Source organism: Psammomys obesus, unplaced genomic scaffold (genome assembly GCF_907164565.1).
Source record: "Psammomys obesus unplaced genomic scaffold, mPsaObe1.curated_primary_1811, whole genome shotgun sequence".
Classification (NCBI taxonomy): domain Eukaryota; kingdom Metazoa; phylum Chordata; class Mammalia; order Rodentia; family Muridae; genus Psammomys; species Psammomys obesus.
This window is the reverse complement of record NW_026591086.1, coordinates 18,807,857-18,832,234: the sequence shown is the minus strand read 5'-3', so window position 1 is coordinate 18,832,234 and position 24,378 is coordinate 18,807,857.

Sequence of the window (24,378 nt, the reverse complement as noted above, 5' to 3'; positions counted from 1 at the left end):
AATATCTTACTAATGGGGGAAACTGTCACACTTTGTAATCTAATATATCACATTTTTTTACCTCGCACGCATATGTCTTTTGTTACAATTTTATACCCCTTTGAAATGCAGTGCTTTGCCTCTGTAGATCATTTCTTTAATTTTGTGTCAGCTTACCCTTAAGTACAAAGCACCTTAGTGTTATACCCACAACAGGCACATTTTCCTTGCATTTAGCACTCTTTTTCCTGGACACTTGGTGATAGTCATTCTCTGTCTATTGGTCTTCCTGTGTGTATCTCTCTCTCTCTCCTTCACACTCTGCCTACCCCCTCTCCCTTCCCTCTGTGTATAAATGTGTGTGTGTGCATATGTTAAATAGACATTCTTGCTACAATATGCCAAGAAAAAAGAAATTTGAAGGAAGTTTTACACTTCTTGTCATACTACTAAATAGTGATAAATGAAAGTATGTCAGGTGGCATAACTTTAATTTTATATTTTAAAAATTCAAAATATTTAAAAATGCTTATTAATCTCTCTCTCATGCATTATCAATTTCTGCTCTCTTCTTACTTTTGTCAACTTAAGTTCTTAGCTGCTAATCTCTCATTTCCTTCTCAGAAAATGTATACATTTTTCCTTCACCTAAATATCCTCAACACAAAACATAATTCATCTGTCTTGCCTTTTTCCGACTGCTGCCTGAATTTTGCTTTTCCCTTTAACTTAGCATTAAGTTCTCTGTTGGTCCTGACTCCCAGGACAATATCATCCTCTAGCTTTCATCCTTTTCTCTTTACCATTTTTCTATGACCTTTTATAATTTATATACATTCTGATACAGAAAATCTAACACATTATTGGATACTTAATGCCGAAACTTCTTAGTAACACATAAGCCCATATGCAACGAGCTCCTCAGAATTAAAATAATGATAAGACACGCTGGAACTGAGCACACCCTAACAGGTATATTCTTCAGAATCTAATTAAATAGCAAGTGCCGCAGAAAGCATTCTGTAGCCATGGTTAAGCTTGTATCCAGTTGGAATGTTCTATTATGTTGCATACATCATTAAGTTAATCCTAGAACATGAACAGTAAGTGTGTTAACTTGTAAACCCTGACAACAGTGCATTCTGAAAAAACAAAACAACAACAACAAAAACAAAACAAAACAAAAAAAAATAAGCGGATATTGTTTGCTTTTTGACGACTACAATACTGAAATCAGTACACTGAACAACATGGTGAAAGATTGCAGTATTAAGGCTGATTTGATATGGAGACACAGGCACTAAAGTATATTTGGTTTGACTACAACTTGTAATAACTGATCAGTGGCTTGCACTGTAAATTTCTGCCTGTCTTCCATGTATTTTTCCCTTGTCCACTCACAGTGTGAATATGGAAATAACCCATGAAGACCCTTACTTCTTTTGATCTCTAAAAACCAGAAACACGTGGAATTTTTTTCTTTAGCTTATTTTAAAAAATGTATTAGGTACTCAGTTTTCATGTGATGTGTACCAACAGCACTGTGTTTCTAATTTTGCCTATAAAGGGAGATCATTATTAATGAGTGTAGATGACTGCAATCTTCCATCATATTCAATGGACACTGCTCACAGCGAAAATATGTTGGTAGAAGTAACAAAAGGACATGACATATAGACTCACTGTCATTAATAATAAAAGTATGGTGGGATATAAAACACAAATTAGAACTTTTGGAATTGATTCTCAAATAAATATTTAAGGATAAATTCACTTTAAAGAAATGTAATATTGATTAAAAGAGACAAAAGAGAATCCATGTCTGAAACTGGAAACCTAGCCAACTGCACCACGCTGGTGAAATTGTTAATCTTGGAGGAGAACTTATATCTAACCACATTACCAGACCATAACAATCCCCAACTCAATTCAAATCTTTGTCCTTATGCCTACAGATAATGCCATGTTTACCCTTCTTTAAAGAAACTTCTCTCTGTAACAGAAAACAGTACCACAGAAAACCACTACCAATCAAAATGCAGCGTTATGGAGCCCAGTCCCAATGGATACACATTCAGAACAACTACTGCACCTAAGACTCAATAAACATGGAAATGGGCCTGGACAGATTCTAAATGCCAGAGGATTATGGAGTTTTCTGTGCAATTGTGGACATATGTATGAGTACATGAATGTATTAATTGCTTTAATTTAAGAATTTCACATTTTTATCTCTAATCCAGGCGGTATAGTTAGCTAGTAGAACTGCTCTTCTCTCTCTATTTTAAATCTCACTGTGTATATATCACTTCTCTTCAATTGTATGCTCTGCTGCTCTCATTCACACATACACTGTTTTTCATAGGTAAGTGTACCTGAAGTCTGTAGCTTACAATGAGCTAGTGTATGCAATAATATAAATGGAAAAATCATTTATGTTTACTCATAATCTCTTCTGAGATATTTATCTGATTTATCCTATTGTCAAAGTTATAATTTTATTCTTAAACCATGTGCTTACCAAGTTGCTCAAAGTACAGTCTATGTTAGAAACTAAATAAGTAGATGACATTAAATAACAGATTAAACGAAATGTACATATTTTAGATGAAATGTGCTTAATTTTTAGCATTGTTGGGTGTACAAGTTGCATATAAATGCTACTTCTGGAATTAAAGCTAAGTTTATTTTTTAATGGTACATGGACACATAACATTTAGCTCTTTTACTGGACTTACATTTCTGATTATTCCATTACCTGAGATCAACCATAATACAGAAATAGTGTTCTTTCAGAAGTGAATGAGTCATGAATCTCAAATTGAACATCATTCTGCAGTTGGTGGCCAAGTCCAATATTATACCTCTCCTCTAGTCACTCAGCAGCTATCTTAGTTGTCAATTTCCTGGCATGGTGTTGCTGTAGGTTGTTTAAGCAACTTAATAATATGGCCCCAATCCCAGGGTTAGTGAGGCTGGGTGCCTGAGTGCACCGAAGAGACCTAATGTGCTTGTATTAACTACTTTTCTGGTACTATGGTAAATCACCATGACTGAGACAACTTATAGAAGAAAGAATTTACTTTGTTTTAAGTTCCAAAGGCATAAAACACAGTTAAGGCACAAAGAGGCATAGCAACATCGTTGGGATCAAAAAGCTGAGTATTACCATCTTGACTGTGAGCTTGAAGCAGAGAGAGAGAGAAAGAGAGAGAGAGAGTGTGAGAGAGAGAGAGCTGGGTATGACTCTAATCATTATTTTTTCACAGCCTGCCCCTAGTAAAAAAATTTCCTCTAGCAAACTTCATAAACATCCCAAACAGTACAATCAACCCGAGAGAAAAGTGTTCAAATACCTGACACTCTGGGGAATATTTTACATCCAAACCACCATTGTTCTCATTCCAGTGAAATGGTACTAATTCTCAACAATAAACAAACAAACTAAAACATATAATGAGCTTCCAAAATATTTAATGTATGAAAACTTTTAAAGGTAAAAAAAAAAAAAGACACTTAACTAGCTTTGCCATTATACCTCAAAATGTGACAGTTATGCTGATGGTGCGTGATAAATAGTTGTGGTGGAAAAGACTTCAGTTAAATGAATCAGTACAAGGTGTCACTTAATGCAGTTTACAGAACATGTCCGCTAGAGATGAAGGCATACTGCTATACACTGTATTTAAACAAGCTAGGTAACAAAAGAGAAAGGAGAGAGAACAAGAAATGGGCAGTAAACGCAGACAATTGAGTACATTCAGCATGTAAACAATTATCATAACCTACTTCAGTTTACTTTTGGCCAGTGCATGAACAAAATCAAGATTGAGCTAGAAATTTAATAAAAGGACTGTAGCAAGGGCTTATGCTCCTTTGACATGGCTTGAGTTTTACCTTCATTCCGTGAAGCAAACAGAAGAGCTTATAATTTTTGCGTTGACAGAAACATGGCACTTGTTTCTGTTTCCACCTGGGAAGCTTGGTGGGTAAAGGAGAATAGTGTAGCTACTTCTTTGGGCAGCAGAGGGAAGAATAAAACTACTATAGGCCATTTAGACACTTCAGGACGGTCAGCTTACCTCAGAAGTCAGAATGTGCACTGATCACGGGCCTCTGAATTTACAAACCTGCTGTGACCGTGGAACTTCCCTATCTCCCTGAACTTGCCTTGCTCCATCTGCTACAACTTTCCTGTAGGCACAGGCTTAAGCTAAAGAGATGAAGATGGATGATATAAGGAAAAGCCAACACCATTTCTTCCGCCATGGGCCAGCAAGCAGCATGTCTCAAAAGAGAAAATATAAATTTCAAGTTTAATGAGAGGTTTGAATTCCTGTGAGAAGTATAAATTTGTAGTCACTGGACTGAAGTGATGGCAATTAAAACTGTGATTGTGAGACCATATGTATGAATGTATGTATGTTGTGTATGTATGAATGTATGTATTGATTACTATATGCATGTATATATTCCCACCCAAAACATAAGAATGCCTGCATTTTTATCTGTATATAAAGGTAGAACTTTTTATCCAAGAAAAACTTTTAAAGACAAAAAGAGAAAGTATTAAAGATATTTTCTAACTTTATTAATCCTGGTTCATCAATGAACAGTAAACCAAACATTAGTTGTTTGAACAACACAAATGTAGAAATATGTATGCTTAGAAGATATAAGACTTCTTACGAAAGTTCACTAAATTCCTTTGTGTAGTAAAATAATTGTTTTATGGTTCAATCTTATCTCTAACTCAGTCTCAGCTCTCCAGTGGAAGACAGTACATCATATTCAATCCAATGTGCTTCTCCATTCCAAAAGAACACTCACCAAGCAATTGTGGTTCTACCATTCAGCCTTTCAAAAGTAAGCAGTGAGCTCATAAATATTTCTCCTTTACTTGTTTGTCCTTCTTCCTTGAGTTCAGCTCCCAGTAAATGGTTAGAGCTGATTAATTTTAATGATTTGTATCTCACTTCACCCAATAGTGTGTGTGTGTTTGTGTGTAAGCATGTGTATCTGTATGTGTATGTATGTTCACAGTTTTATCTCCTTCTGCATGTTTCTGAATGTGTTATCCAATGGCTAACTTTAAACATTTTTTAGGTCTTCTCTGCCAGCTTCAAGGATGTGATCACAGAGATCCTTTGGGATTTCTCTCCATGCCAAATCACACAGCGTGGGAATTCAAAGCACTTTTCTCTCTAGCCCTTATCAACCTGCCAGAACATCCTTAAAGCACTCACTGGATGTTACAGGAAGGATTCAGTTTCTGTTTTGCTTTGGATTTATTTCTGCATCCCTCTAACTTTGTATCTTGGGACAAGTCACTGATGTAACAGTGCTAAGATGTCAGTCCTTTTCAAACATGATTAAGTTCTTAGAAGCCCAGTCATGAATGCATCAGTGTTCTAAGTTCAATTTGCAGGATGCTTTGCTGCCTGTTGCCCTTTGGTCAAGTAAACAAGGGCATAGAAACAAGTTGCAACTTGGAAAGCAGACAGGAGCCCTACCGGATATTGATCATGACTTCAGAGAATATTAAACTTTAACAAATATTTGACTTTCTATAAGTCACAGAGTCTGTTTCTAGAAACACAAATGAACCTCCTCCACAGAGTCTTTAGACTACAGTTGGGGATTGTTAATTGCTTATTTGCTTATTATATCAACCTATTAATTGATTTTTAAATGTTTTTAATTAAAATAGATTGACACCATTCTTTCAACTCCTTTTACTCCTTCCAGCCCCTCCCACAAATATTCCCTAAGAACCCCTCTTACAATTCCCACACTCAAGTTGATAGTCTATTGTTCTTTAATATTTATTGTTATTATAGTGTGTATATAGGTGTACTTACATAAATATATAAGTAACATCTTCTGAGTCCATTTTGGTTGTTTAAGAGTATATGGTTTCAGGTCTGAGCACTTTATATTAACAACCAAGATTGGAGCCTAACCCTTACAGATGCTAATTCTTCTCCTCACCACTTACTGGTAGTTCTTTTTCTAGAGACATAACCTCACAAGATTTCCCCATTTCACTCTAACGTGTCAGTTGAAGTTTTACTGTCAGGCCGGAATAAAATAAATGTTTTATTCTCAATTCAAAATAAAAACATGCCACCTCTGTTTTTAATTCAATGAAAACATGGTACAAATTGGAATAACTTTGAAAAATGGATAGGACAAAATCACTCTTTTTTAAAAGAGTGAAATGTGAAAAGGTCACACAGATTATTTGAATATGTGTTATAGTGTATAACGAACTACGCTACCAAGAAATTTTAACCTTCGTTGTGCAAAATGGTTTATGTGGTCAATTCATCCACGTATCTATAAGGATATTATTAGGATATAATATTAGGATATTATTGAATATAAAGTATATTTATTTCTTGAGTAAGGATATGGTGTAGTGGATTAAAACCGCAACATAAAAATGTGAGGCTTTGCATCTGGATGCTCAGAATGCAGTGATAGCAGGTCATGGTTTTTGTATCTGTCATCCCAAAGTTCTTCTGGTAAGCTGAAACAAGGAAGCAGGAGAAGCTATGAAAGTTAGAAGCCAACTCATCTGGCATACACTGCTACAAACAAGAGACCTAGACAATAAAAAAGTGGAAGGAGAGAGCTGAGCCAAGAGGTTGTGTTCCCAAGTATGCAATGTCATACACACACTTAACTTTACACATGAACATACACACACACACACACACACACACACACACACACACACACATACAATATCATCCATCTTTCTTTGCATACATGGGCAAAGAGTCTTGCTATAATTTTAATGGATATCAATGTCTATCACAAAAACAAAAAAAATCTATATTATATGCTGAATATGTCATATACATGCTTAGATGTAGATTACAAATCATTAGATTCACAAATATCATGTATGCACATATACATGACTTTTTCCATTGTAGCAGTACCCAATAAGTTAAAGTTTCATTAAAATGTGAAAAATAAAATATTATAATTAAAAGAAGAGAATACTAGCACAAATGGGAATTTTACTTAAAGAGGCAGTTTTTACACAGAAGAAATTTTGAGAATATAAACTTATGGCTCCTAAATAAACCAAAATAATTAACAGTCTATTGTTTAATTGTGCATATACGTATTAATTTTAAATATACAAAGAGAGATAAGATAAATAAATGTACATGATACTACATATCAGGTATGGTTCAAAATGAATTCAAGAATATAATAATATATTATGGTCGTTTTTAATCAAAGATAACTACTTTCAAATAGAATGCTTATTTTTAACCTTCATTTAAACACAACATGCTAAGGTATTTGCCAGTGATTTGGTGCGGGAATTTTATTTTATTAGGGGTCTGAAAGACAAATCAATACACTGCTTTCTGGTTAAAGAGTAAAACTTGCTTATTTCTGTCTTGACCATTGTTCCTTGCTATGTCATGAAGTAGTAGACTAAGAACCTTTGCTTCTCTTGTGATGACTTTGAAGGTTATAGATACCAAAGGTTTGTTCTACCTACCCTCACCTATTTCCAATTTCCAGCAAATACTCCACGTGCTCTTGCTGCTGCTGTAGATCTGAACTCAGAAACCTTTCCGTATTATTACTACCTGTATGCCTAAATAGATTCTGACCTCGTAAATTTCCTCATCCCACATCTTCATGAATATGTTTCTCTTGGCTTTCTCAGCAGAATTTTCTTTGACTTAATAGCAGCAATTTCTTTTGTTATGATGTTTTAAAGCAATGAAAGCAAAATTCAAAATAAAAAATGTCTAATTTAACACCTCTAGTAACAACACACTCAAAGTCCCAAAACAATGCCTCAAATATCAAATAAAGTAGCTTTTATAATTTAAAACAATTGATATAAATTTATATAAGCTGACCAATTGATCAAATGTTGCCTGATAATTTTCTTCAAAACAATGAGTTTAGCATTCTTACAATAAGTGAATCTATGTTGCAGCTTCAACTATAGTGTTAATTTTCAACTTTGCAAATGTTCTTGAAGTAAATTGTCAAAAATAATGTAAGAAAATTCATTAAAATAATTTTAAAACTTTTTCATTAATATTGCAAATTACTTTCTGAGAAGATGGACTAAGTTTTCATTTGTCAGGAGCATTAATAAGTGTCTTTTCCTCCATCTCTTATGAGTATAATTAGTTTTAAAATGAAAAGAAGTATGTATAATTATGTGTATGGTTTGGGGGTTATTAGTGACAGTACCATAGAAATATTGCTTATGTACTTGGATATCTATCTATATATGGTTTACAGATATTGCCTTATATGTGTTGACTTAGAAATATATATATGCATAACATTAGAAATGATCTGATTAATTTATATCTATATTAACATAAATACTAATATATTATTAAACACATTGATGATAAATATTTCTCTCTTTTACTCTTTTGAGTAAAAAGAGTATCATGCTTCATTTATTTTAAAAATTAATGTAAACTTTTATTGATGCTAAATTTATCTTCACATTTTGCCATGACATGAAGAGGTAAGCTAACATTTTAAGATAAAAATTAAAATAATGTTTATATATCTAAATATCTCTACAAATAATGAAAATATTGTTGTTTAATTGTAAAAATGGTTGGGTTTTCTATAAATTAACTCAATAAGAAATGATTGACATAAAAAAAAACCCTCCATGTTTTAAGATTATAGAAGTAATCTGTCTTTATCTTTCATCTACCACTAAACTGACTCATTTGTATTTTGGTGAAAGTAGAAGATGGAGATGTCTATTAATATAGATATTCACATCATTTTAAGAAAATTCACTCTCATTAAAATTTAGAGCTGTAGCTCCGTTGACATTTCTTTTACAAGCTGCTCAATTATCCTCATTGTGTCTTTACTCATTAAAATTTGTTTCACCACAATACCTCCTAATAATGTTAAATTTGATAGCACTACATCAAAGTGCTTTACCACTGCTTAGGTTGAACAATCAACCTGGACTCATTTTGTTTCTGCCAATCCAGACAGCATTCTTTATAAACAGAGTTGTCAAGCACCAAAAGACCAAGGAGGACTGACAATTGGCGTGTGTCAGGTAGTAATTCAGTGATTTTCCTCCTAGACCTCTTGAGGATTTACCTCACAAAATACATTTTCCCTGAAATTTGACTAAAAGCCATGTGATTCTGAATTATTATTACACAAAAATATGCAAATTGAGAATTGTTCTTTCAAGGACTATAAAGAATTTTGTTGGTATTTGATGGGAATTGCATTGCAAATTGAACTCCTTATGTAGTATTACCTGTGCACACTCTCACTGGGGAAAAAAAAAAAAAGGCAACAGAATTTGGAAAGAGAATTTCAGAAAAAAATTCATAAATTCTATAATATAAAACTAAGCGAACCATGAAGTAATTAAGTAATTTGAGAAAACAATGATGGAGCATGATAATCTTCATTACCCACTTGACTGCACATAAAATCAACATGGAAAAAAATATTCTTGGTGTCTGTGAGGATGTTCCCAAAAAGATATAGCTGAAAAGCGAAGACCCATGCTTGATCTACATAAAACATCTCTATGGGCTGAATGTGGCCTGAATAAATGGAAGTAAGGTAACTGAGTACAGGCAGTCACCTCTCTTTACTCCTTGACTCTGGGTACAATGTGACGTATGACATGTCCTGCTGTTACACTTCACATGTCTTTCTTGACTGTACTATCAAGACGGGATTTAAATAAGCTCATCTTTCTCCATGTTACTTATATTCAGGTATGCCCTGAGAGAACCAAAAAAAGAAAAAAGAAAAAAGGTAGCTACTACAGATGGGAAACATGTACCTCAGATAGAAACAGCACAGGATCTTAGGGCAAATCTATAGCATATGAGAGGAGAAAGTCATGATGCCCAGGACATAGCTGAGGCCCAGGAATAAAGGCTATGCAGAGAACTGCTTTATCCAGAATATAGAGACCCATCTTGATCAGCAGTCCTGGAGGACTGATGAACTCAGGCATGACCTTACAAATTGTTTTCTGCTACCCTCCCCCAACACACATATAATCTTCGCTATACATCACAGGAGTAGAAAATTACTATTGAGATAGTAAGACCTGGAGAGGACAGGAGCTCCACAAGTAGAGCAACAGTACCAAAATATCTTGGCACAGGGTTTTTTTTCTGAGACTGATACTCCAAGCAAGGACCACGGATGGAGATAACCTAAAACCCCTGCTCAGATGTAGCCCATGGTAGCTCAGTATCCAAGTAAGTTTCCTAGTAATGGGAACAGGGACTGTCTCTGACATGAATTCAGTGGCTGGTTCTTTGACCACCCCTGATGAGGGGGAAAGGGCCTTGCCAGGCCACAGAGGAGGACATTGCATCCAGTCTTGATGAGAACTGACAAGCTAAGATCAATTGGAAAGGGAGGAGAACCTCCCCTATCAGTGGACTTGGAGAGGGGCATGGGAGGAGATGAAAGAGGGAGGATGGGATTGAGAGGGAATGAGGGAAGGGGTTACAGCTGGGATACAAAGTGAATAAAATGTAATTAATGTAAAAAATAAAAAAAAATTAATTAAAAAAATTATCATTATCATACATGAGAAGATGAATATGCCCTACCTTTCATATATATATGCGCAGACTTTAAAATACTATCAATCAATAGTTTCTCAAATTAGACTTTGAGAAATTAAACTCCTTATGTAGTGCTAACAGTGTTTACTCTGACTTGTGAAAAAGGGAGACAGAATTTGAAAGGGAATTTGTGTAAAAAAAAATAATATATGGAATCCATTGCATAAAATTTTGTATTACTTTGTCCTTTTTGAAGAACAGACTCAGTAATAGCTAATATCCTTGGAAACTCAAACTGGCCTCATGGGAGATATTTGTTTACTATAAACTCTCCTCCTGATACCTTCTTAACTGTCATCCTTTTTGTTATCAAAGACACTTTGAAGTGCCAGTTGTTAACAGTCAAGAGCTTTATGACTTTGTAAATACGTCGTGTTTCTTATGTACTCTAGTCCCATGGTCACGTATGTTTAGATGTTACAAAATTTATATAGCTTTTTACTGTTTTATTTCAAACGGTGTGTGTAAAAAAATAAGGGATTTTTTTTAAACTTTTAATTTTAGTTTTAATTAAAAATTGACTTTGGGGGGGGATTCAAGATAGGGTTTCTCTTTGTGTAGCCCTGGTGTAGCCTAGCTGTCCTGGAATCACTCTATAAACCAGGCTGGTCTCAAACTCAAAAAGATCTGCCTGCCTCTGCCTCCCAATTGCTGGGATTAAAGTCATAAACCACCACCGCCTGGCCTAGATTCTTCTCTCATACAGTTTCCTCTCCATCCATTCCTCCTATCTAACCCAACACATCCCCTCTACCACCATATCTACTCTCCCTTCCTTTCCCTTTAGAAAAGAGCAGGCCTCAAGTAGACAAAAACTAAACACTACAAAACCAGGATACAATAAGATCAGGTAAAAGCCCTCATACTGAATCTGGGCAAAGCAACCAAATAGGAGGGAAAGACTCAAGAGCAGGCAAAAGAGTCAGATATATACCTGCTCTCACTGTTATGAGATAGAAGATAAAAGACATAATATATACACATAGGAACTAGTGCAGATGCTTGCAGGCCCTGTAATAGTAACCCTTACAAGCTTACTATTTCAATGCAGATGCGTTCCCATCTGCAACCTGAGGAATCGTCTATGGAGAGGACTGGATAAGATGCCAATGTGTGAGTATAGCAGAATTCCTTTAGGAAGCATTTCATAGGTTTTATATACATATATTCATTTATATTCATTCATTGGTCAGTTGTGTTTGGTTCCACCCCAGATATCTGGGGCTCTCTAGTCTCTGGTTCCTGACTATCCAGGCAGTACAGGTCATGGTCTCTGTTTCCTGGACCTCAAGTTAAATCAGATACTTGTTGGCAACTCCCACAATTTCTATGCACCCATTGCTTCAGCAATCTTGCAGGCAGGAATGATTATAGGTCCAAGGGATTTGAGACTGGGTTAGAGTACAAGTTTCTCTTTCCAAAGCTGGTAGAGTACCTTCCTATGGCCAACATGAAAGCAGGAGAGAAGGCTTCATGCAGGTACCTGCTTGACCTCTTTACATTCAAAGAGTTGTGAGGATACTGTTTTCAGCAAAAGTGTCCCACTGTCAGTTTTCAGAGAATGATCGTCTTAGCATCAACCTCAGTTGTTTAGGGATCTGCACCGGACCTCCTTAGACAACATCTCAACAAAATGCAAACCAGTGTCACCACTGGCAACATGTCCTCATTAAAAAGTTGGCTAGTTTAGAATCCTTTTCTTCCTTTTCTGGGAGACCTCACTAGGGACACCCTCATACACTCAGAAAGTTTCCATTGCGCTAGTGTGGGCATCCCCAGTAAAGGGCCATTAGGGCAGGGGCAGCTTCTGCTGATGGAAGAAGAGAAGTAGTTGGGCCAATCTGACATTGGAGAGTCCTCCCAGCAACGAACAACCAATGGCAGGCTCAGAAATGGTGTGGACGAAACTAATTGGCTGTCCAAACCTATAAAACAGTTCTCTCTCTTTTGGGAATAAATGAGTCTGCAGCCTCTTACTTTGGTTTGCATTCACCAGACTCCCGGTGCCTGACCCCCTTGGCCTGGACCCACTGTTCTCACCCAAGGGCTGGACCCTTGGGAATAGAACTAACACACTAGGCTTTTCTCGCTGGGGCCCAAATACCCCACAGTTGCACTGTTTCTCCCAGTATTTTTTCCCTCTCCCTCCCCTGCACCTAATTCTTCCCATTTCTGTCTGTACCCTTGCCCAGTCCATCCACAAAATCTACTTCATTTCACCTTCCCAGAAAGATCCATCTGTCCCTAACTCTGGAAAACTTCTCTTTACCTAACCTTTCTGGCTCTGTGTAGCATGTCATTTACTTTACAACTAATAATCACTTCTGACTGTGGACATACCATATTTGCCTTTTTCAGGTATGGGTTACCTCATTTAGGATGATTCTTTTTTCTAGTTTATTTCATTTGCCTACAAATTTCATGATGTCATTTTTCTAACAGCTGAGTGATAATCCATTCTGGGAATATACCACATTTTCTTTATCTACTCTACATTTGAATGACATCTATATTGTTTCCACTTCGTGGCTGTTTTACATAAATACACAATGAACATAGTCGAGCAAGTGTCCTTGTCTTAAGATGGAGCCTTCTGTGATATGTGCCCAAGAGTGGTACAGCTGGATTCTGAAGTAGCACAATTTCCAATTTTCTGAAGAATCGTCATGTTAATTTCCAGAGTAGCTGTGTTAGTCTGGGTCTGCATTCCCACTAGCAAAGGAGGAGTGTTCCCCTTGGTCAACATCTTAGCCAGCATGAGCTGCCATGTATGTTATTTGTCTTAGACATTCTGACAGGTGTAAAATGAAGTTTTAAAGTAATTTTGATTTGCATTTCTTTAATGACTAAGTAAATTGAACAGTTCTTTAATTTTTTCTCAGCCATGTGAGAGTCCTCCAATGAGAATTCTCTGTTTAGAACTTTACCGTATTTTTCTCATAACATAAATTTAGCAGTGTTCCTTTTGGTTTGTGGAATCATTTGAGGAGTATTGGGAGTAACTCTTCTTTGTAAATCTGATAGAATTCTATGCTATAGCCATGTAGCCCTGAGCTTTTGTTGTTGTTAATGGGAAACCTTTAATAACTGCTTTTATTTCACTAGAGATTACAGGTCTTTTTAAATTGTTTATATGGTCTTGATTTAACTTTGGTAAGAGGTACCTATAGAGAATATTATCCATTTCTTTTAGAAATTCCAATTTGATGAAGTATATTTTTCCCCGTTTCAAAGTATGTCCTTATGCTATGTATATCCTTATGTTTTTATGTTAGTTTGGATAAGGGTATGTCTCCCTAGTGAGCTTTTTCAAGGAACCATCTCTTTGTTTCATTGATTCTTTGTTTTGTTCTCTGTTTCTATTTTATCAATTTCAGCTGTGAGTCTGATTATTTCTTGTCCTCCAATCTTCTATGTGCTTGCTTCTTTTTGTTCTACAGGGTTCAGGTGTGCTGTTAAGTTGCTAGTATGAGATATCTTCAGTTTTCTTATTTCTTTTTAATGTAGGGACTTATTTACATAGTTTTATAAACTGTCATCTTAACACTGCTTTCATTGTGTTCCATAACACTTGGTATGTTCCTTTTCATTGAATTCTAGAAAGTCTTTAATTATTTTATGAATTTCTATCATGACCTATTTTTTATTCAGTAGAGAGTTATTCTCAGTTTTCATGAGTTTGTAAACTATCTGTTGGTGATATCCAGCTTTAACCCTTGGTGGTCTGATGGTACACAGGGAGTTATTTCACTTTTTTGTATCTATTGGGACTTGTTTTGTGTCTGAGTATGTGGGCAATTTTGTAGAAAATTCCATGATATGCTGAAAAGAAGGTATATTCTTTTGTGCTTTGGTAGAATGTTTTATAAATATATGTTACATTATTTGATTTATAATATTAATTTGTCCAGCATTTTTCTGGAGGACTTGTCTATTGTCGAGAGTGGGGAATTGAGGTCTCCCACTATCAGAATGTGAAGGTCAATATGTGATAAGCTTTAATAGTGTTTTTTTTTTTTTTTTTTTTTTACAAACTTATTTGCCTTAGTGTTTGGGGAATAGTTGTTAAGAATTGAAAAGTCATCTCAGTGGTCTTGTTATTTGATGAATATATAGTATCTCTTTTGATTAATTTTGCTTTTATGTCTATCTTAAATATTAAGAGGGTTATACCCATGTCTTAATTTTGGTTCCAACTGCTGTGAAGAAACACCATGACATCTCTTATACAGAAAACATCTGATTTTGGCTGGTTTACCATTTATAGGTTTTGTCCATTGTTGTTATGGAGGAACCATGGCATCACGGGGAAAGACATGATGCTGGAGGAGTGATGAGTTCGACATCTGGTTGTCAGGCAGCATAAAGAGAGAAGAGACACTGGGCCTGACTTGAGCATCTCCAATCTCAAAGTCTGCCCCCAGTGACACACGGTAACAACCAAGGCAACACCTCCAAATAGTGCGACTCTCCTGTGATCAGTCATTTAAATCTATGAGTCTATAGTGGCATACTTACTCAACTGACTATAACCAGCTTTCTTCTTAGGACCATTTGCTTGGAATAATTTTTCCCAAACATTTACCCAGAGGGAACATGTGTCCTTCATCTTGACATATGCAGCAGAAGGATGGATCCTGTTTTCTCATGCATAACATTTCTCTGTATCTTTTTTTTTTGGGGGGGGGGGTACAATTAAGACCATTGATATAGAGATATAACAATTAACAAAGACTATCAATTTCTGTTTTGTTGGATTTTTGTTGTTGTTGTTGTTGTTGGCAGTGGCTGTGGTGGTGTGTGTGTGTATATGCTTCCAAGAAGGGAGTAAATTATTTGTATTAATGTGTGTACTTTCATATACCCTCATGAAGCACTGGAAACTAAAATATGAAATGGAATGCCAATTATTCTTGATCAATAGAAAATATAAATGAAATATATATACTCAAACGGAGACAGAAAAATAAACTTAACTCTCATTTAGAGTGGCATTTAAAATAATAAGACTAGTGTTGGTTTAAAAAAATCAACAAACTAGGACTTGTAAAGGTGACTTTCACTCATTTCAACTCAATAAAGGTTTTATTTACTCTTGTTGAAATGTCACTCTGAGTATGTCATTTGTAAAATGAGATGAGATCACTAAATGTGTTTTTCACAGATTTCAGTTACCTGCTCACATTTATTTCCAAATGCACATGTTATATCACAGCATTCATGATGCCAGTGAGGAAGTGGTTTACACAGTATTCTGCAGGTTGTACCAACAATAGGCATCTAGCCTATTAATCAAACATCTCTATTCCAGTATTAGAGAACAAACTAAATCTAATCTTAAATTTCTAATTCTGTGATTATAATTATTTATGAAAATTACATTTAAAAATTAATAAATCTAGCATGTCTTAAGCTCTCTGAATTCTGAGAGATGTGGAAGAATAATAGAGAGAAAAGAGACAGGTATATCATGCTTCTAATCCTTGATTTCTGGAGAATAAACTTTTTTGTTCAGAAAGAAAAGAAAAAAACAGGAAGAGAAACCATTAACTTATATGGAAAAAAATCCAGAATAGCTAAAACAATTCTGTACAATAAAAGAACTTCTGGAGGTATCATCATCCCTGATTTCAGGCTTTACAATGGAGCAATAGTGATAAAAACTGCATGGTATTTATATAAAAAGAGACAATGCAAACAAAACAAAGACCCAGATATAAATCCACACAGCTATGGTTACTTGATTTTTGACAAAGAAGTTAAAACCAAACAATGAAAAAGAAAGAAAGAAAGAAAGAAAGAAAGAAAGAAAGAAAGAAAGAAAGAAAGAAAGAAAGAGAAAAAAAAAGAAAATCATTTTCATCAAATTATACTGGTCTAACTGGAGGTCTACAAGTAGAAGAATGCAAATAAAGCCATATTTATCACTCTGCAAAAAACTCAAGTCTAAGTGGATCAGAGATCTCAACATAAAACCAGACACAGTAAATATAATTGAAGAGAAAATGAACAATCTTCTTGAATGCATTGGTATAGGAGACAACTTTCTTTATTACATTCTATTTATTTATGTATTTATTTATGTATGTATTTATTTATTTATTTATTACAATTAATTTACTTTGTATCCCAGCTATAGCCCCTTCCTTCGTCCCCATCCAATCCCACCCTTCGTCCCTTTTCTCCCATGCCCCTCCCCAAGTCCACTAATAGGGGACGTACTCCCAGTTGGATACTGAGCTGCCATGGGCTACATCTGTGCAGGGGGTCAACCACTTTAGAAATCAATCTGGTGATTTCTCAGAATATTAGGAATAGTGCTACCTCAAGATCCTTGTTCATAGCAGCATTATTCATAATAGCCAGGATCTGGAAATAACCCCGATGTCCCTCAACTGAGGAATGGATATAGAAATTGTGGTATATTTACACAATGGAATACTACTTAGCAAGGAAATCATTAAATTTGCAGGCAAATGGTTGAAAACAGAAAAGATTATCCTGAGTGAGGTATCCAAGAAGCAGAAAGACACACATGGCATATACTCACTTATAAGTGGATATTAGACGTATAATATAGGATAAACATACTAAAATCTGTACACCTAAAGAAGCTAAGCAAGAAGGAGGACCCTGAGTAAGATGATCAATCCTCATTCAGAAAGGCAAACAGGATAGATATTGGAAGAAGGAGAAAATGGGAACAGGACAGGAGCCACTACAGAAGGCCTCTGAAAGACTCTAGCTAGGAGACAACTTTCTAAATTGTACACTAATAGCAGCAAACAATAAGATCAACAATTAATAAATGGGACCTCAGGAAGCTGAAAATCTTCTATTAGGCAAAGGACACCATCAATAAGTCAAAACAGAGACCTACAGAATTGGAAAAGATCTTCAAAAGCCTATCAGTTAAAGGCTAGCTTCCTTTTACTATACACAGCACTAGTGTGTCTAGTCTACATAGAAAACTCTCATATTTTTCTTTCTGTAGTGATTGTTCCAGCATGTACTGACAATTCAGAAGCTCTGTTTGTTCCACATCCTCCTCAATTATTTATTGAATAACTGACACTTTGTAGAGTCTAATTATTTAGGTTTATAATTTCCCATTGAAAATAAGTAATAATTTTTGGATAGTTTTTAATTTTGTTTTATTTTTGGGTTCAAAACCAACTGAACTCAAGTGCATGTCTTCTTCAAATATTTTGCTAAATGCTACCAATAAAAGTCAGCAATCATCACTAACTCTCTGTATCTCAATCTGTTCCAGTAGAGCAGAGGCTTAGAAGCCATATGGCTTGTCCCAGAGTCATCTTGGTTTAACCAAATAGTTTTCAGTCAACACAGGGAAATAAGATATTTTTAACTACATCTAAATTCAAGTCACACATTTCCATATTAATTATGAAAGCTATGGCAATGGAAAAATATCCTCCCTATAAACATCAGAGCTTTTTCACAGTGGTCTGTATTTACTTAGGTAACTTCCAACCGGTGGTATATGTTCTAAGTGCACTGTTTATTCTCGTGCCATTGTGGCAAATCATCTAAGTTAAGCCTGTAGTTTTCAATGCCACCCGTGTTTGAAATGTTATTGCAAATAAGAGAAAAATTCAAATTTGACTTAAGACTTCTCCTCTGTTCAATGTTTGTTGTCTGGAGTGTACTTGCATAGCTTTAGCAACTTGAAGGAAGCAGGACACACTTAGCAAACACTCTTCAGGTAGAATGGAGCATAAAAGTGTGCCCTATAGCAAACTTCTTTCAAGCCCCTGTTTACCTCCAATTCTTAAAAGTGCATTGCTAATCCCTTGTCAGATAACTAGGACAAAACTGAGGCTCAGCAAAGTGTTGAAAGGAAGTTCTTTATTGGCTATATATGTGGCCTGACAAATTGCAAGACAAAATCAATTCAAGCTGCCTATACCAGAAAACAAAGCAAATACAAGAGACATGATGAGGTTTACCATATATTAAATAGAAAAATATTGCCTTTATTTTTTTTCTTTTTATTTATTATTTTTACAATTTATTCACTTTGTATCAGAGCTGTAACCCCCTCCCTCAACTCCTCCAAGTCACACCTTCCCTCCCTCATCTCTCCCTATGTCCACTGATAGGGGAAGTGTTCTTCCCCTTCTATCTGACCCTAGCCTATCAGGTCTAATCAGGACCGACTACCTAAATATGAGTATAGATACAAATTTATGAATACTCTTCATTTAGCTAATCCTGTAGTACTAAACTCCATTGCATTTTAATAATATGTTTTGTTATAGGTATGCTATGAAAAGAATTAATAAAAACATTTAATTATATATGTAGTGGTGAAAATGTTGTCTGTGGATGTTCTGACTGTTTTTAATGGAGAACCAGGTACCTGGAGTTGTCAAATGAAGTCTTTCTCTAGCAAAGGCTCTATTAGGGGACCTGCCTTCATTTTTTGTTTAAAATTGAGTATCATTAGTTAGAGTGGACTTGAAGAGATACTTCCAGGTAAGAACTGGATTATAGACATCATACCTTCTAAGTTCAGAAGCACTTAACTATGCTGAGCTGAGGGACAATTAACATTTTCTTTTGGAGGTCAACTATTTTCCTATAGACCATTTGAATAGAAAATATCATTAAATTGAGTTAAAGAGATGCCTAAAGAAAATATTTTGCAATATTTGTTTAAAATTACTTAAATAGAGGGCGGGGCAAGATGGCAGCGCCGGGAGGACTCTCATTCTGAGGAGCAGGATTGGCACAGTGACCAGCAATCAGAACTCGCGGCCATAAAACACAAGTGATTGTGTTTCACAGGTGAGAGGATACCCCACGGTGGGGGATTCGATCAGCTTTAACTCACCTGGCAAAACCGCGGAAGAGATCCCCGTTCCGCCAGGCGCTTGGTCGCCAGCCCAGAGCTACCCGCCAGCGCAATCTGGTCACGGTCCCAGACTGAACTGTGGGCCCACAACACCATAGACTGGATTTCCCAGTCGAGAGATAACCCCACGGAGCAGGAAACAATTGGGACCGACCCCAGGTTACCCAGACATCCCCTGGAAAAGACTCGGGTTCCGCGGGTGCCCCAAGAGCCAGTCCGGACCCAGAGCCGGGAGGGACAAAGGCGCCTGCCTGCACAGAGCCCTGCCTGCGCGCGTGATTCGCCGCCTCAGATAGAACTGTGGGCACCAGGGCAACAGGGCACCAGACAGCGTGTCTCTGGCAGGAGGAAACCCCCAGCGGAGGGGGTCAGCAGCTCTAACGCTTAGGACACCCAGCACCAAAACACTTCCTGGACTCACGCAGACTCTAGTGCAGGCAGAAGCGCTGTGCTCTGCCGCCATTGTTGCGTTCCCCTGGGGCACTGGGACACACAGCTGCATCCTCGGACCTGCAGGAGTCGAAGAGCCATTACAGCAGCCCTCAGATACTGTGCCAGGGATCGGCCAGTTGTCCCTGGCTGGACTGCCAAAACTGTAGGAATCCCTGATCCTTCAGGGGGGCTGCACCCACAGCGTCTGGACCAGAGCAGTGCCTGTAGCCGCCATCCCAGACAGAGACACACAGCTTCTGGTCCAGAGTGAGGCACCCAGCCTCCAGACCAGAACAGTGCCCCCAGGTGCCAAATCAACCTAGGTGCACATTCTCCAGGTCCAGAGCAGAGCAATCAGCCTTTGGCCCAGAGACTTGCTGAGTGCACCTCCCACTTTCTCAGACAGAACTGTGCGCCCCAAGATAACAGACTGAGTTTCCCTGTTGGGAGAAAACCCCATAGCTAGGGAATCAGCAGTTTCTTCAAGAGGACTCTACATGGAAATTTAGTGAGCAGCAGCACACTAAATTTATAACAAGAAACCCAGCAGTGGGGCAGCTGTCTTGAGAAATTTTATGGGTAAGAGGAGATCCCCCCCTGCCTAACATAGACCACAGCTACTACTCAGGGCTATAAACCTGAGGTGAGCAGTGGCATCTCCGGAGAAACACTGGCCATACAGTGACCATAACCAAAAATCAGAGAAGGACTCCTTCAGGAAAAATCATCTTCCGGCCAAGGGGATACTCCCTACCTCAGGACTCCAGGAAGCACAGAAACTAACAGCCAAAACCTAAATCAGCCCAATGGGTAGAGGTCAGCGTAAAGGCTCAACCAACAAAAGACAGAGCAATATGGCATCTCCAGAACCCAGCCATCCAGGGGCGAACAGCCCTGAACAATGCAGCATAATAGAAAATCAAGAAGAGGACCTTGCATCTATGTTGATGAAGAGGATAATAGAGGAGACAAATAAAATACGTAAAGAATTAGAGGAAGATAAAACCAAACAGATCATGGCTATCCGTAAAGAAATGGAGGAAGATAAAGACAAGCAAATTAGGGCCATCCGTGAAGAAATACGGGAAGATGCAGCCAAACAGCTTGTGGCCTTCAGAGAAGAAATAATTAAATCACTGAAAGAAATCAAAGAGACAGAGTTAAAGGAACTAAAAGAAAAAGAGGAAAATACAAGCAGACAGGTGAAGGAAGTAAACAAAACAACTCAAGACCTGAAGATAGAACTAGAAAAATTAAAGAAAACACAAATGGAGGAAATAATGGAGAGGAAGAATTTAGGGAAGAAAACAGGAACTACAGAGGTAAGCATAACCAACAGAATACAAGAAATGGAAGAAAGAATCTCAGGTGTAGAAGATACAATGGAAGAAATCGATGTATCTGTCAAAGAAAATGTGAAATCCAAAAAATTCCTGACACAGACCGTCCAAGAAATCCAAGACAATATGAAAAGACAAAATTTGAGAATAATAGGAATAGAGGAAAAAGAAGACTCCCTTCTCCAAGGCCCAGAAAATATTTTCAACAAAATCATTGAAGAAAATTTCCCCAAGTTAAAGGAGAAGCCAATAAGGATACATGAGGCCTACAGAACACCCAACAAATTTGACCAGAAAAGAAAATCCTCCCGCCACATAATAATCAAAACAGGAAGTATACAGAACAAAGAAAAAATACTAAAAGCTGCAAGGGAAAAAGGCCAAGTAACATATAATGGCAAACCCATTAGAATCACACCTGACTTTTCAACAGAAACTATGAAAGCCAGAAGGGCCTGGACAGATATCATGCAGACCCTAAGAGAACACAGATGTCAACCCAGGCTACTATACCCTGCAAAACTCTCAGTCCTCATAGACGGAGAAAACAAGATATTCAATGACAAAAACAAATTTCAACAATACCTACACACAAATCCAGCATTACAGAAGACACTGGAAGGGAAAATACAACCCAAGAAAATTAGCTTCTGTCAAGAAAACACAGGAAATAATTAACCTTACTACAGCAAAACAAAAAGCAACCAAGCACACAAACTTATGAACACAGCCAACATCAAAATCAAAGGATCTAACAGCCACTGGTCATTAATCTCTCTCAACATCAATGGACTCAACTCTCCAGTAAAAAGACACAGATTAACAGAATGGATACGTAAACAAAACCCAGCAATCTGTTGCATACAAGAAACACACCTAAGACGCAAAGATAGACATTACCTGAGGGTAAAAGGTTGGAAGATGACTTTCCAAGCAAATGGACCCAAGAAACAAGCAGGAGTAGCCATTCTAATATCTGATAAAATAGACTTTCAACCAAAAATAATAAAAAGAGATGAGGAAGGACACTTCATACTCATCAAGGGAAAATTCCACCAGGAAGACATCACAATCCTGAACATCTATGCCCCAAATACAAGAGCACCCACATTTGTAAAAGAAACATTGATAAAATTTAAACCACATATAGATCCCCACACATTAATAGTGGGAGACTTCAACACCCCACTCTCAACAAAGGACAGGTCAACAAAACAGAAATTAAACAAAGAAACAATATCTCTGACAGAGGTCATGAATCAAATGGACCTCACAGACATCTACAGAACTTTACACCCAAACACAAAAGAATTTACCTTCTTCTCAGCACCTCATGGAACCTTCTCCAAAATAGACCATATAGTTGGTCACAAAGCAAGCCTCAACAGATACAAGAAGACTGAAATAATCCCTTGTATCCTGTCTGATCACCATGGAATAAAGCTGGACTTCAACAACAACAGAAATAGCAAAAAGCCTACACACTCATGGAAACTGAACAACTTGTTACTAAATGACAGCTGGGTCAGGGAAGAAATAAAGAAAGAAATTAAAGCCTTTCTAGAACTCAATGAAAATGAAGACACAACATACCCTAACTTGTGGGACACAATGAAAGCAGTGCTAAGAGGAAAGTTCATAGCACTAAGTGCCTTCAAGAAGAAATTCGAGACAGCTCATTCAAGCAACTTAATGGCCCACTTAAAAACCCTAGAAAAAGAAGAAGCAGACACACCAAAAAGGAGTAGACGGCTGGAAATAATCAAACTCAGGGCTGAAATCAATCAATTAGAAACAAATAAAATAATTCAAAGAATCAATGAAACCAAGAGCTGGTTCTTTGAGAAAATCAACAAGATAGACAAACCCTTAGCCAAGCTAACTAAAAGGCAGAGAGACACCACCCAAATCAACAAAATCAGAAATGAAAAGGAGGACATAACTACAGACACTGAGGAAATCCAAACAATCATTAGGACTTACTTCAAAAGTCTATATGCCACAAAATTTGAAAATCTAAATGAAATGGACAATTTTCTTGATCGATTTGACTCACCAAAGCTGAATCAGGACCAGGTAAATCAACTAAATATCCCCCAAAGAAATAGAAGCAGTCATCAAAAGTCTCCCATCCAAAAAAAGCCCAGGACCAGATGGCTTCAGTGCAGAATTCTACCAGACCTTCAAAGAAGAGCTAACTCCAATTCTCTTCAAACTATTCCACAAAATAGAAACAGAAGGAACATTACCAAACTCATTCTATGAAGCCACAATCACCTTGGTACCTAAACCTCACAAAGACTCAACAAAGAAAGAGAATTTCAGGCCAATCTCCCTTATGAACATTGATGCAAAAATACTTAACAAAATACTTGCAAACCGGATCCAAGAACACATCAAAGATATTATCCACTATGACCAAGTAGGCTTCATCCCAGGTATGCAGGGGTGGTTCAATATACGGAAATCCATCAATGTGATCCACCATATTAACAAACTGAAAGAAAAAAACCACATGATAATCTCCCTAGATGCTGAAAAAGCATTTGACAAAATCCAACATCCATTCATGTTTAAAGTACTGGAGAGTTCAGGGATACAAGGCACATATCTAAACATAGTAAAGGCGATATACAGCAAGCCTATAGCCAACATCAAACTGAACGGAGAGAAACTTAAAGCAATCCCACTGAAATCAGGGACAAGACAAGGCTGCCCACTGTCTCCATATCTCTTCAACATAGTGCTGGAAGTCCTTGCTAGAGCAATAAGACAGTCGAAGGAGATCAAGGGGATACAGATGGGAAAGGAAGAAGTCAAATTATCACTATTTGCAGATGATATGATAGTATATATGAGTGACCCCAAAAACTCTACCAGGGAACTCCTACAGCTGATAAACACCTTCAGCAAAGTGGCCGGATATAAAATTAACTCAAAAAAATCAGTAGCACTCCTGTATACAAAAGACAAAAGGGCTGAGAAAGAAATTAGAGAAACAACACCATTCACAATAGCCACAAATGACATAAAGTACCTTGGCGTAACCCTAACCAAGGAAGTCAAAGACTTGTATGAAAAAAATTTCAAGTCTCTGAAGAAAGAA